The sequence below is a fragment of the Diabrotica undecimpunctata genome, chromosome 3 (assembly GCF_040954645.1).
Source record: "Diabrotica undecimpunctata isolate CICGRU chromosome 3, icDiaUnde3, whole genome shotgun sequence".
Classification (NCBI taxonomy): Eukaryota; Metazoa; Arthropoda; class Insecta; order Coleoptera; family Chrysomelidae; genus Diabrotica; species Diabrotica undecimpunctata.
The window spans coordinates 118,195,290-118,211,829 of NC_092805.1; the positions used below are offsets into that span (position 1 = coordinate 118,195,290).

At 31.3% G+C, this 16,540-nt stretch overlaps 1 protein-coding gene across 3 annotated transcripts in view; it reads left to right on the forward strand.

Moving 5' to 3' along the window:
* The window catches only part of rho-5 (rhomboid-5), a 693,122-nt gene that overhangs the window by 576,765 nt on the left and 99,817 nt on the right, over positions 1-16,540 (forward strand). The window lies entirely within an intron of this gene.

The following is a 16,540-nucleotide window of genomic DNA, read 5'->3' on the forward strand; positions in this document are numbered from 1 at the left end:
ACATGATAAACTAATTGATTATGCTTGACAAAACAACTAACGTTAAAACCGAATCTCAGTGACCTTCCGATCCTCTCAATTAAGTGAAGATTTGAGTTCCAATATAGTTCATTATGTCAGTTAAATATCCCTGCACTGTGTATGCTAAATATTATCATTGAATAGAAATTTGGATTTTCAATACATTTTCCTATTTTTTCTTCTTCAAGTGCCATCTCCGCGGCGAAGGTCGGCAATCATCATAGGTTTTCCGACTTTTGAGACGACTGCTCTAAAAAGTTCATTTGATGTACATCCGTACCACTCTCTCATGTTGCGCAGCCATGACATTCTACGCCTCGCTTCTCTTTCCTTGGGTCTTTCCCTGCATAATCAGTTGGAGCAAAGTGTATTTCTCCCCACGTGTAATATGTCCGAGTTATTCCAATTTTCTTATTTCATCATTATTTCTTTATCCATCCTTCTCAGAACCTTGTTGTTTATGATGTGTTCTGTCCACGATATTTTCAGAATTCTTCTATACACCCACAGCTCGAATGATTCCAGTTTTTGCGTTGATGTCTCATTCAAGGTCCAAGATTTCATTTAATAAAACAAAGGCGAAAAAACATAGCACCTCGCCAACCTAACTCTTAGTTTCAATTTTAAATCCCTTGTACAAAGCACTCTTCTCATTTTGTTGAAATTTGCTCTAGCCTTTTCTATTCTGATTTTGATTTCCTGAATGTAATCATTTGTGGAGTTAATCATTGTTCCCAGATATGCATATTTGTCCACTTTTTCGACGTTGGTTCCGTTTATTAGAAGATTCTCGTTATTTCTTTGTGTTCTCGATATTCTCATAAATTTCATCTTCTTGACGTTCATTGTTAGACCGTACTCTTTTCCATACTCCGCTATGCTGGTGACCAATCTCTGAAGATCTTCAATACTTTCGGCTAAGATCACAATGTCGTCCGCATATCTAATGTTGTTATTGGAAACTCTATTTACCTTTATTCCAGCTGTTTCACCCTCAAGATCTTTTTTCAGGATTTTTTCGGAGTAGGCATTAAAAATAATTGACGACAATGCGCATCCCTGTCTCACCCCATGTCTAATTTCAATTTCTTCTGACAGCTGTTCGTTGACACGTACTTTTGCTCGCTGTTTATAGTATAAATTTGATATGATCCTGAGGTCGTTGTAGTCAATCTGCTTTGATTTCAGGACATTCATTAATTCTTCATGTCGTACCTTATCGAATGTTTTATTATAGTCAATAAAACATGCATATATATCTTGATTGACGTCCAGGATCTTTGTATCACTATATTAAGTGAAAAAAGAGCTTCACGTGTTCCTAGGCCTTTGCGAAAACCAAATTGTGTATCATTAACGTCTATGTCCAGTTTGTGATATATTCGGTAATGGATGACTTTTAGTAGTAACTTTAGCACATGAGACATCAAGCTAATGGTGCGGTAATCGCTGCATTCTCTGGCGTTTTTCTTCTTGGGGAGACAAATAAAAATCGACGTTAACCACTCTTTGGGTAATACACCTGAACTATAAATTTGGTTCAAGAGTGTCACTAAAATATCAATGTGCTCCTCATCTAGAATTTTTACGATTTCTATAGGAAGCATGTCAAGTCCAGGGCTTTTCCCACTCTTCATTATTTTTAATGCGTGTAATATTTCTTCTTTTGTAATATATGGATCTATTTCTTCTGACGTAAGTACTTTGTGCTCCAGATCTCCTCTTTCATCATCGATGAAAGATTTCCTATTTACCATTCTGCAAATTGTATCCTTCTCAAATAATCGTTTGGGTATAATTTTTGTATGACAGATGGACGATAACGCCTCAATTTATGGTTTCTTAAAATATTCCCAGCACTTGTCTTTGGAATACCTATTGCCTTCTCAATTTGGCGTAAAGTCAAGTTTTTAAAAATTCTCTTGTCTGGTTGCCTCGTTTCTGGATATCTTTGCAAATATAATTCAGATGCAACAGTAACATTCTTTTGGCATTCAATTTGTATATCTGTATATACAACTGCAATATAAACTCATGGACAAAAATATCGAATATTTTGGAATAATTCGGTTATTTTTAGTTTAATTTATTAAGTTTAATTACATACTGTTTTTATTTAACTAAGTTTAAAATAAGTATCCCACCAATTCGACACTGCGATGAAGCCCAAGTAGTATATATTGTAATTTTGTACGAGGAAGGATATACACAAAAAGATATCGCACGACGTCTCAGCAGAACTCAATCTATAGTTTCGAATACTCTAAAAAGGTACCACGAAACAGGAAATTTTGTATGAAGGGCTGGTCAAGGACGCCCAAGGTGCACAACCGCAATTGATGACCGTTTTTTGGTTCTTAATTTTACACGAAATCGTTCATTAACATCGATGCACGTCAGAAATGAGCTATTAAATGTTAGACAAGTCAATGTAAGTTCACAAACAGTTAGACGAAGATCAAAAGAAGCAAACTTAAAGCCCAGACGCCCCGCAAAAGTTCCACGTCTTCTCCAAAATCATAAAGCTCGGCGTTTGGAATTTGCAAGAACACATATTTAGTGGAATATCAACAACTGAAAAAACGTTATTTTCACTGATGAGACCAGAATCCTATTATGGAAACCAGATGGTCAAAACTACGTCTACAGAAGAGTTGGAGAACGATTCGCCAGCTGCAGTCTCGCTCAGACCGTTAGTTTTTGAGTTGATGGTATAATTCTTTGCGAAGGTATTAGTTGGGAGCTACGTACTGCACTTGTGGAGGTGATTGGACGGATGACTAGTGATTCTTACGTTTAAAACATCTTGCAAGATCATGTTTTGTCATATGTTGGTTACATTGGATATAAAAGATTCACGTTAATGCACGATAATGCTCGACTACATGCCGCTGCCGCAGTGAGTAATTATCTTGATGAGGTCCAAATTCGAAGATTGGATTGGCCACCGTTTAGCCCGGATTTAAATCCAATAGAGCACATGTGGGATCACCTAAAACGCAGCAAAGAAATTCCATTCCAAATACGATAGAGCAGCTTCGGCTTGCTGCACAGGATGAATGGAATGCAATTTCCCAAGGATATGTCCAAAATTTACTTGCAAGCATGCTGAGAAAGATGCAAGCAGTAATAAGAGCTAGAAGGGGGAATACTCGTTACTGATCATGCACTTCTTTCAGTTTAAACCAGTTGTTTAAGTAATTTAAATTATCATTTATGTTTAGAGTAAAATTACCTTATTTACCTAATATTAAACATTTATTTTTTTCACAATTTTCTCCGTATAAAAACTTAAAATTGTTGTTAAAATAAACTCTATTTTACAATAAACGACTTGATTGACCAGAATTTATTTTGAAGAAACAAAAATTAGAAAATTTCAAAATATTCGATATTTTTGTCCATGAGTGTATAACTGCATATCGTATTTTTCATAATTCTTAAAATTCACTTTTTTGTTGACAACACTTTACGTCGAAACGGTAATTGTGACGCATAACACAGACGACACAGGTTTTGATTTATTTTCCATGCTAACATTACCAAAGCCTACTCTGTTAAATAAACATTCTTACAAGATGTAACAATATGTCATTTTAAATAAAAAAAAAAATAGTAGACATTAACATTATAAAAAAAGGAAACGAAAAATTTAATAAAATACAGTGTTTATTGCGTAACCATTTTATTTATAAAATATAAAATCAATACTTTAAAAATAATATTTCACTTTGGACCAACAATAAGTATTTATTTTATAATAAAATTTTAAAATGCGTTATTGAGTGTTTTAAGTACCTTTAACATGACGTTAATTATAAACGTTTGCAGAGTAGCTTCAACAACTAAAAATAGATATGTCTTTGTGATGGGTAGCTCTTTCGGGGCGACAGACTCAGTAAAACACAGGTTTGAAATAAAAATAAATCTATTAATTTAGTATATATACAATAAATAAAAATACATCTTATGTGATATCAGATGAAAGAGAATTAAAAATGTAAATGAAATATGATGTCAAAATATATATAGTGTCCCGTATAAAAAAAAACGTAAGATAGTATTATATTTCCTTTAGTCAGAGCCCCTTAAAAAAACCTGTACGCCACTGAACCCTTTATTAATATATCAGTCAAAAGTTTTATTAAAGTTTTTTAAATAAATAAGATATATAACTCTGACGTTTTCGAAATGTCAATAATCACCCTGTATCTCGCTAATTTAGGGGCTATGGATGATTTGATTGGGCAATCGTTACTTTAACGAAAAACGAAGTCATGACATCTTAATTACTTTTTTCTATCTCCTCTAGTTTTCGGTATATCTTGCAAAACGTCTGAAAACTGAAACATTTTAAACGGATGGAATAGAAAAAATCCGTTCCTGTACATATTTCAGAAAGGCAGAAACAGAAATGTAAACAGTGGGAAAATCTAAATATTACCGACGATCAAACGTTCGAAAAACAATTCCGATTACCTATTAGTTCCAGAAAAAGAGGCGGAGCGTGATCGCATGCTCTGTTAGAGTTTGATTCGAGGTCCACGTCCGCGGGATATTCCGACCTTTTTGGTCTTCGGAGTAGCCCACGGCCAACACATATTTGTTTTATTTTTCCGGGTCGTAATAAATGGAAAAAGAAAAAGGGAAAGTTAAAGGAAGTTACAGTTGTACCCAATTTCGTAGTTTCCTAAGAACACAAGAGAACGTGTGCTTTGAAGAAGAATGATTTTTCGCTGTTCGAAAATATTAAAACTTTGGTATTATGAACTTTGCAAGGTCATTAGATAATAAACTCTGTAAATTAAAAATTAAAAAGATTACAAATACACCCAAAGCATAATTTGTAGGTATTTTAATTTGTTGCTATTAAAATGTGACTGCTTTAAATCTCTAATATTGGCATTAGGGCATTTTTTTTAGAAAAGATGGAAAAATCTTTATTATTATACATTTCGTGCTGTATTCATATGGTCATCATCATATATTGCATAAATTAAAAGCTGTTGCGTAATTGATTGTATAGAATTTTTCATATAAAAATGAGGCACGTCATTCAAGATTTACGACGTCAGAACCCTACAGCGTTGCCAAAACTTCAGAATAGTTAATAAGCGAAGAATTTTTTAAATGTCAACTGTTTAAGAATACAATACACTAGTCAATTGGATTTTTAAAATAAAGAAAATAATCACATTTTCAAAATTTCAAAATTGATTCTAAAATTCATTATTTTTAACAGTCTTATGTACTAAAATACATAAGAAAACATTTTAATACAAAAATTATATATTCTAAATTTTAAACTTACATCCTTTAGAGCATTAGTAGTAAACGTCCCGCTATTATTTTTTGTTCAAAATAATCTATTAAAGCTTCTCAGCTTTCTACAGACTATTTAGTTGTTTTTGGCATAGGACAATCACAAATCACAACAATAATTAGTTTTTTAAGCTTTTAAGCTAAATTTAATATGTATTTATAAATGCAATTTATTAATATATAATATATTGTGAATCAAATTGTGTAAGAAATCAAAACATAAACAAAATTCTTACCTTAAAAACACTTTAAACAGGCAACACTTAAAACAATTTTGCCAATCGCTGAACTGTCATCGAAATTTGAAGTATTCTCATATCAGTGGCGTACCATTGTCTAATCTATTTAAGTAAAATTATTATTTTGTGCAATATTAATAGATATTAGGAGATACATACATTTCTTAATAACAGGTTGTCAGTAAAAAAGTGGCCGCAAATTGTTTTAATTAAATGAATTGTAATTAATTTTTGAACAAAAATTTTTCTCATTTATTTTTTAAATAAAATTCTGCTTACGACGTATATGCATGTTTTTTTTTATATCAAATGAAGGCTATTTTTGTTCTTAATATGATGATTAAGGTTGTCTGAGAAAAAATGGTCGTAAGTTAGGGTTGCCAACTGTAAAAAACTCGAGGTATCAAAGATAAAGTAAAAGAGAGCTAGCGCGCAACGCCACGGGCTTTAAATGGCATTTTTTTAATGCAAACTTTACTTTAATCACCGCAATAATAGTATAACGAGCTTCAAATATTGATCAGAATAATCTGACACTCGCTATCCTTCTCAAACGAGTGTCGTTGTGCGCTAGCTGTCTTTTTTCTTTATCTTTGATACCTCGTGTTTTTAACATGATAATAGCTCATCCATTTGCAAACATAATTTCTTGAAAACTTTGGTATACAAAGAATAGGTAACGTTTTTTTAGTATTTTACATCGAAAAAGAATTTCTAAATACATGGTGTTCACAAATGATACGCCATTTCTATAAACTTAAAACAATAGTAAGAATTTTAAATGAAATACCCAGTATTTTATAATTTTAATAAAAAAATAAATCAGTTGTCTCTCAAATAGTATTAGAGTTTCGTATACCTAAAGTTAATACTTTTGGAGATAATTATAGTTTAATGTTAAAGACTATTTCACTCATCTTAAAATTTTCACATAATCTGACCAATCACAAACCAAAGACAGCTTGTGTTATCGCGAAAACACCAACTGTCTTTCAATTGTGATTGGTCTATCAGCTTCGTGTTTTCAACGACGTAACCATGGATACCGATCGCAAAGCAAAGTTTGACGTTTGCCAAAAAAATTATTGTAGCTGTATACCTCAAAATGAGTCGTTTCGGTGGTACTTCAAACGAAGTTATAAACCAAAACATTGAAGAAAATATACCGAGTAACACAAGAAAATCTAAATCTTATATATGAAGACAATTTATGATGTTCTGTGTGGATCGCAACTACAAATTAGATGCAGAAAATAACAACGAAAGACTAGCATTCATTCTAAAAGACTGGGCCTTCAACATGCGAAAAATTGATGGTAGTGATTACAAGGAGAGTGTTATTAAAACCATATGGAACACTACTGCAAAATTGGTACAAGAAAAATATTTTTGTGAGTATCAGAGACATATTGATCCCTTCAAAGATATAACCTTCGAGGAAGCGAGAGCGGCTCGTGATAGTAAGAGAAAATTGTTGCAAACTGTATCCGATATAAGGAAAATGAGTTCTGTCGCTATGACTTCGGATGAATATAAAAATATGTGCTTACAATGGGACGAAGACACGTCAGAGGGACTCCAAAAGAAGTTTTTTCATATAGCTGCTGTAGAATTAGCTTGGAGAGGTAACGAAGCAAGTTTTTCCATGTTACATTTTTTCAAGGAAGAGACTAACAACAAAGGCTGTTTAACAAACAGAATTGCATACAACCCGATATTCTCCAAAACCCGCCAAGGTGGTGATAAAAACTGTGCAGATAATAAATGGCTTACTCAAAATTTGAAGAATCCTGAAATGTGTCCTGTGAGATTATACCGGAAACTTATATCGAAAAGGGAAACTATTACCAATGATAGACTTTTTCTGACTGCGAATGGCAAGTGGAATAAATATAATAATAGTAATTGGTACAAGAATTGTCCTATTGGTATTAATACAATATCCAAATGGACAAAAATGTCTGCAGAAAAGATAGGATTAGACACTAAAAAAGTGAAAATAACGAATCACTCTAATCGTGTCACTGCAGTTAGTCAGTTACTACAATCTGGCGTTAGTGAACAACAAGCTATGAAAATTACTGGACATGGAAGTTCGAACTCGATGAAACCGTATTTACATCTTAGTGCCGAACATCATCAGAACATAGTGAATACTTTTAGGAATACTCCAACTACATCAAGTAATAATAGCAACAATACATTGTATCCACCTAATAACGGTCATACTATTCAAAATTTTTACAATTGCACCGTTTATAATAATTGTAGTCAAGAATAATGTATTTTTTTCGTGTACAAATTATTTATTGTTATAGGTAAAAAATAATTATAACAAATTATTTATAGTTATAATAAATATTTCATGATTATGACTAATTGTGAATTATTCAAAAAATGGGTAGATTTGGGTTACCTAGATCAAATGTATTATTATTAAATTCCTTCCTCTCATTCTACTGAATTTTTGACCTATCACTTTGTTCATGAAATAGTCTAATAAAATACCACTCGTTATTTAATTTAGCTTATAAGTCTGTCTTTTATTTCTAAACTCAACTGAGTTTCTTAAAGAAAACACTCAGTGTTTTCAAGCAACTCAGTTTCGTTTAGAAGTAAATCGACAAACTTATCGCGAAAATTGAATCACTAGTGGTATTACTATTGATAAGATATTTATTGTTTTGTTTTATCAAGCCATGAAATGAATATGTCATAATTGTCATTATTTGTGCCAATTGGCACTTCTTCAAAGTAATAGAAATAGCTCATTTCGTTAAGAATTAAACAATGAAGAATACGTAACTTTTTTAATACATGGAGAATGGGACAGCTATTACTAGAACATGTGCTTTATTTGATAAAAATAATCCAGATTAACCACGAACTACCCATGACACTGTGGCGAGATTACTTAAAAATTTAACACATTTTGGTCCTTTTTAACAAAAAGTTAACAAAGCGAAGCCTGCCGTAGATAACTACATAACAATAATTATAGAATTAATGTTCTGAGTTACTAAGCTGCTTATCCCGAAGCCTCGTTACGTTGTACAGCGAATTAAAACTAAAACAGAAAAATCATCTCTATTCTGCACCGCAGTTCAAAGTTTAAGGGAAACAGACTATAATAAAAGAATAGAATTTGTAACGATAAAATGTCAAGAAGATAATGAATTTTTGAATAATATTATATGTTGTGACGAATCAAAATTTACAATAAACGGAATGTTTATTAGGCACAATTCGCATTACAGGAGCGAAGTAAACCAACATTCAACAAGAGTACGTGGATTTCAGGAGCAATGTGAGTTTAATGTCTTTTGTCATAATGAACATCTATAGTCTTTAAAAATGACAAAGAAATGCCTAGAGGCGAATCTGAACAGTTTACTAGATGTGATATTTCAATGAGTCTTGTAAAGTGGAATGACAATAAAGGTGTCCTGACGTTGTAGTAAATGTAATGTTCCATACGCGATAGTTTTAAGTAATATATGTTTGCATTATGTATTAAATTGTTCAATATAATCTGTTGTCAATGTTTTTGTATGTGTATTGTATGATACCGTTTGATGATACCAAGGCACACAATTGTGAGGGTCTTTAAAAAGGTCCTGAGGGTTCTTAAAAATTCTGAACAAATTGTAAAAACAAGACATTGATACTCTCCTGTAATACCTTATCTTGTCGGAGTGTGTAAGGGTTAAAGATAGTGTAAGCTCGTCATGAAATACCCTCTATATGTAGCTTGCCTGTTCCTCAATCTGGTATTTGTGACAATCTTTTGTATATATATATATATATATATATATATATATATATATATATATATATATATATATATATAAATGTTTTGGATGGGTTGGAGTCAATAAAAGGGGCTATTGGTTAACTATTTATTATCTCGAGCTTTCAATTGTGTTTATAATTATTATCAAGAGCTGCTAAAAAAGACAAAATATCTTACAAAGTTGAACTAGAAAGAAAAAAATTTTTTGTTAACTCACCAAATAAAATTAGTTTGGTTAATAAAATTGCTGCAAATACATTTCAAAAAAAAAATTAATATAAAAATGTCCTTATCTAATAAATGCTTCTCTAAAATTTTAATATAATTTTGAAAACATTTTCTTAACACAAAAACAAGTGAATTTATAAATAATTTAAAGTAGCGACCAATTACAAATAAGCCTCAATGTCATAAATGCCAACTTAAAATTTTTATTTTTGACAATTTTATTGCCAAAAATAAAATTTTGTTTAAAAATGCTTTTTTGTTTAGTAACAAAAAAGAAGAAGATTTATTCACCATAGATAGATGTCTGAAAACAGATATATGGAAAATTAAATCAAAATGTGATATTTTTCAAGTTTCATATATAAATTATAATAATTTGAATTTCTGATCTTTTGTTTAAATTATTATCACGTTTGCTAATACAAACCATTTTCAAAAAAGTCCTTTTGAATTTATTACTTTCACTACATAAAATATTAATGTTATCAAAATCCATAATATATATATATATATATATATATATATATATATATATATATAGTTAGAAAGAAGTTAGAACAGAAGCATGTTAACTTCGAAAAGGATCACTACAGAAGCAATGCGATCGTTGTCCAGAAAGACTTGTAACGATAAGACTACCAAAGAGAATTGAAATACTATTTTAAAAATAATACCTCAATCTATGCTTCGCCTAGCTCAGTATCTCAAGTGTGAGTTCGTCTTGTCTTAAACTAGAAATCAAACCATGAACCCTTAGCTGATAGCAAATAAAACAATTTTTAATCAATCATATTTATTAAAAATAGAAAACAATCAACCCTGCCAATGCTTTACAATGAATATAGTGAGGATGATACTTAAGGCAACGATGGCATCAATGGGCTGCTTGTGTGGCTTCCCAATTAAGTGGTTACGTCCTCCAATAGATTCAATAAATTTTCATAATACAGCCAGTAAAATGATACGACCAATTAATACAGCCAATAAACCGTGAATATGATCGATAAACTAAAATACAACAACTGGTATTAGAGACACATCAAAAAAAAGGGGTTTCACTTGCTTGCCATTTTACAAAATTACAATTAAACAAATAGCGGATGGCAAGGATAAAATGAAATATAATTATTCTTACTTAGTTGAATTCTGTTCAGATCCCTACGTGCATATAATCGAAAAACGTGCTTTCGAAAGATGTGAGGTTACGAATATTTAAAATGCTGTCAGAATTATAGAATAAAGATTACAATGAAAGTACCCCCCCCCCTAGAAAATGTTGCAGACCATAAAATGAAGCTTATTATAATTTCTACCTTCTTTTATAAATTTCAATTATACACAAAAAATAATCCCACCATTACAGGTGATGTCATAGGATGTTCCTATATGATGGAATTAGCTTTTCTGTCATCATAGAACAGAATATTTAGTCTACCGGACAGAAAAAGAGAGGGCGAATATTTATTCTACGGTACAGAAAGAGAGATAAAAGAAAGACAGAGACAAGTTACAGACTAAAAGTAACACCGGTAACGGATAGTCCCCTGTAGTAGTGCGATGCTCTTTGACTTTTTTTGTAGATTTATGTTATCCAATTCGTCTTCCTTTAGTTTTTCATTCTACAGCAATTTGATTTTCAGTTATACACCCAAAAACTAAGATTTTTTTTTCACTTTATACAGTTTTAACGGTCCATTTTTAATCAGTCAGCTAGAACCTGCTCCAGCTAAAACTAAACATACTGTTTTCTGTATTTACTTCTAAAATGTTTTTAATTTTTTTAAAAGTTTTTAATTGATGATCATTTCCAGGAATAATTTCTTAATTAATTTGAATTTAAATTAAAATTTCCAGGTTTTCGTGGTTATTTTTTCTTAAATATATCAGTATAGTTCTCTAAATATGTTTTATAACTTCTATTCTTTTGTAGATATTTAACCTGCAAAAAGAATGGTTAAATATTTATTTTGGCTGATAAATTCACAAGAAATTAGTATATAAACTCAATAGTGCAAAGGCAACAGCTTAATTAACTTGTTGAATAAACATTAAAAGCGCTAAAAATAATTGAAGTAATAATAGTTCCCGCATTTTAATAGGTTTTATACTGATTGGAAATAGCTTTTAGTACAAAAACAGCCAATATTAATCGAAAAATGCATATTTTTTTCTTTTAATTTACGCAAATATCTACCAACTAAAGCACTTTATTTTTCACATTTATTTGAAATGGGAACATATTTACAAATTAAAAACCCAACAGCTATATGATAGAAAAACAATATCCCAAACACACAAATAAAATTGAGCAAATATGAAAAATGAAATTAATTTCACTACGATATCTCTATACAGGATAATTCGATGCAGTCTAGGAATTTTGGTTCTAGCTTAAAAGTAGTATATTGTTTTATTAGGAGTAAAAATGGTACTTTTTATGGCGAGGCAGTACGTTTGACGAGCGTAGCGAGATTTTGCCATTAAAAGAGACAAAAGAAGTAATTTTTACTCCGAATAGAACACAATATTTTTTTTTCAAACGTCGCAAATAATGTTTATGTTACTATGGTTACTTCTATTGATTGTCACTTTGACAAATAAAAATCACCGATTTTTGCGCTACTCGTAAGTTTTGTGAACGTTTGTTCTTATTATCGCCCAAAAATACGAGTATTAGATTTGATTCCGAAGATCTCACGGCATCGCGTATTTCTCCAGATATTTTGTGTACTGCAAAGACTGTAACCGAATAATTGTGGCCTACCAAGTTCATTGAGGTTTACGAAGCTTCGTATCGTCATTTTATGCAATGGCGTGATGAAAACAATATAAAATGTTATCCCGAAGAAGTGTTATTAGCATATTTTTCGGAAATTGGAACAAATATGAAAAGTTCTACCATGTGGTCGCATAATTCAGTGATACGAGCCTTAGTGAATATGAGGCAGAATATTAATATTAGCAGGTATCTTAAACTACCTGCTTTTTTAAAAAAAAAAAAACAAGGTGAAGGCTATAGGCCTAAAAAATTAAGTGTTTTTGTTAGTAGTTGTCAACGAAAATTATATTCATATTTGGACTATCTGGGACTCTGAGATGTAATGAGATGTCAATTTGAAGATGGAAAATATTGAAGATCATGTCACTTTATTACACGTGAAAATTTCAGACAGCAAATGAGTATTTAAAACAATATAGAAAATATGCGGCTCTTCGTCCAATGGTTGCAATGAAAACCGATTGTTTTAAAAGTGCCAGAATGGGGTATGCTATCAAATGGTAGCAATACACTGGCCATTGTTGACGGAGTAAATCAGCCACACTATTGGTAGACAAAGGAGCTGATATTATTTGTGAAGACACGGCGGTTGGAAATCGAGCTGTAGCTGAAGGTTATATTGAAGACTCGCTCTCCAATAATTTGGTATATTCTGAAAAAATATTGAAACCACAGGTAAATCACAATCACAATCTTCTACAAGTGGATCATCTTTGCTTTCATCAAGGTCGTCCAACCTAGATGTAGATGCATAAGAGGATTTTTTGATAGCGCAACAATAAATAGTTGCACCATTAATGTAAATATTGTGAATAAATAAAATTAAGTTTTGAGTTATTTTTTCCTTCTTTTGGAAAATAACATATTTTTGTACTTTTGTACATTGAACATTTTGAACATTTTTATATTGTCAATCACGTCACAAAAATACATACAATACAAACATATTGATGTAAAAGATATTTATGTGCACGCGACATGAAATAGCCCAATGCCGCAATTTTATCCTTTGCATTTAATATTACAATTTTCAAGAAGTAGGTATACAAGTTTATGATTTATATTAATTAAATTTAATCTTGTATCCACCTTTTTCTTATTTTTAACGACAACACTACGTTTGTCAATTTTTGATATGGCACTTTTATAATTAATATTGCGCCTAATTCTTAAAACTAAATTTTTGGAGCTCATCTCTATGATACGTCCATATAACAGTCACCTAAAGAAGTCCGTTATAATTTTTTTTTATATAAAAGCTTAAAAATAACCAGCGTCTTTTAAGAATTTATAAAAGTGTTGTTTGTTTAAAGTTTTTTGGCCGACATTCTACGAGTTGCGCTTCATGAATGTCGTTGGTATCTTGTAATTTTTAATACAACTATTTTCTTTCGGGGAAAGGCAAGCTGTTACCTTTGACTAAGACTAGTAGTGGGGGTTTAATATCATTCGATTTTTTTTAATATGCAAGAAGCACATTTTATGTACAGTTTATAAGTCTTTTATTAAAGTGATACCTTTTAAAACATTTATAACAAATTTCATATCGTTATCTCGATTTACTAGGTATAAGTTTAGTTTCGCCACAAATGTATATGACTGATTTAGAAATTGACGTCTGGGTCGCTTTCTGCTACTGTGGAATGTTAACAGAAAGCTTATACAGTGTGTCCGTAAAGTATGGAATAAATTCGATATTTCCTAAATGAAAAGTCTTTTAAAAAAAATCTAAAACACGTCGATTTTTAAATTTAATGTTCTACATTTTACAATAAAATTTCATTATACAAGGTTATCCACATTACAGTAATAACATCATCGGCTCTTTTTTTAAATGTAACACCCTGTATTTTAGGACATTTGTAGATCGATAAAAATGAGCTGATTTCAAAAAAGTATAATACTTGGGTCTAATGGATATTATTTGAAAGATATGCGCTTAGAAAATAAATTATTTATTATCAATTGCAAAAAAGTAGCCTACTTCTAGTTTTTGGTAAACTGTAAAAATTTTTAGTAACGTTCAATAACAATTAAGTAGTACAATAATTGTATTAATTCGGGAATGTTCTGTATTATTGCTTAGAATTAATTTTAAGTAGAAATTAATTTGAGTGTAAAGCAAAGAATTAAAATACTCATGATGATTGGGTATGGAGACAAATCGCGAACTCAGATGGAAGTGTGTAATATATTTAATGATAAATATCCAGAAATACCCATCACGCAGTCAACAGTAAGTTAAATTGAAAAGAAATTTCGAGAAACGAAAACGGTTGAAAATGCACGCAACTCAGGTCGTCCCTCTGTAAATTATGTTACAACATTAGATGTTCTACTTGCTTTTGAAGAAGATGCGCACACTTCTGTTCGTAAGGTTAGTAGTGATCTCGATGTTTGCAAAACAACGGTACACAAAGTACGTAAAAGTAAGTAAAGTAAGTAAAATGCACAGTTGTACAGGAATTAAACGAGGATGGTCCAGATAAAAGAATACAATTTTGCGAAATAATGATGAATAACAACCACCGAAATCCTCTCTTGATTCAAAATATTATTTTTTCTGATGAGGCTACATTCAAATTAAATGGCGAAGTCAACCGTCAGAATTGTGGATACTGGGCAAGAGAAAACTTCAACTGGATGCGGAAACATCATACACAATACCTGCAAAAGGTAAACGTATGGGCTGGTATTGTAAGAAATAAAATCATTGGACCCTACTATTTTGAAGGTAATTTAAACGGGCCAGCATACCTTCAGTTTTTAAGTGGGTATCTTGTACCTAACGCGACTAAGATGGACAGGCCACGTGCACAGACTGCATAACGATAGACTGGTAAAACTGATATGGGAAGAGATTCCCACAGGCAAAAGACCACTCGGACGTCCCAGAATGCGATGGAGAGATAACATCCAAGCAGATCTCCGGAAAATGAACATTCCATTTGACCCTATGTTGATGGAAGACCGAACAAATTGGAAAACAGTTGTACAGTCAGCCAAGACCCACCCAGGGTTGTAGCGCTACGTGATGATGATGATGATATCTCGTACCTACTTTAGTTAATTTATTCCTCAGTAGAATTAATCTTGGAGGTTTTGATAAGAGTTTATGGTTTCAACAGGATGGTGCGCCTCCGCATTATGCTTTAGATGTTCGAAGGTACCTAAACGAAATTTTTCCGAGCAGATGGATTGGAAGACGTAGACATATTGAATGGCCAGCGAAGTCGCCAGACCTCAATCCTTTGGATTATTTTATGCCGGTTCATTTAAAGAATGTTGTTTATAACACGAAACCTGCAAATATTGGAGACTTAAAACCAAGAATTCGTAAAGAAATAAACGATATTTCTCAAGAAAGTATAAACAAGGTTCTACAAGAATTTGTACAACGTTTGAGTTACTGTCAAATACAAGGGCTACAATTTGAACATTTAAGATTAAGTCATGTATTAATTACTGGATTACTTTCAAGTTATTTATTATAATTTATTTAGAATTTATTAATATTATAAATCAATAAAAATTAATTTTGTAAGCGCATATCTTTCAAATTATATCCGTTAAACCCGAGTATTATACTTTTTTGAAATCAGCTCATTTTTATCGATCTAAAAATGTCCTAAAATATAGGGTGTTACATTTAAAAAAAGAGCTGGTGACGTCATCACTGTAATGTGTATCACCTTGTATAATGAAATTTTATTGTAAAATCTAGAACATTAAATTTAAAAATCGACGTGTTTTAGATTTTTTTTAAAAGGCTTTTCATTTAGGAAATATCGAATTTATTCCATACTTTACGGGCACACTGTATAAAGCTTATATAAATGAACATACATTAACCGCAAATGGGGTACACCTTTGGTACCTGATAAAAACTAAGGTTGTCACCTTTCATTTTTTTTCGGAAACGATCGATTTACTTAAAAATTTGAGAATGAGTAGTAGATAGTCTCAGGATCAAAATCACCCCATCTCTAGGGTGGAAATTTTTTATTATATTTTGACCAAAAAAATTGGTAGAAAAATTAATTGTAACCAAAAAATATTTCATACTTTTTTTGATAAATTAATAATCTTCGATAATAACTCAAAAATTATTCGTTTTATCAAAAAACTGTAATTAACAAGAATATACCTTTTGACAAA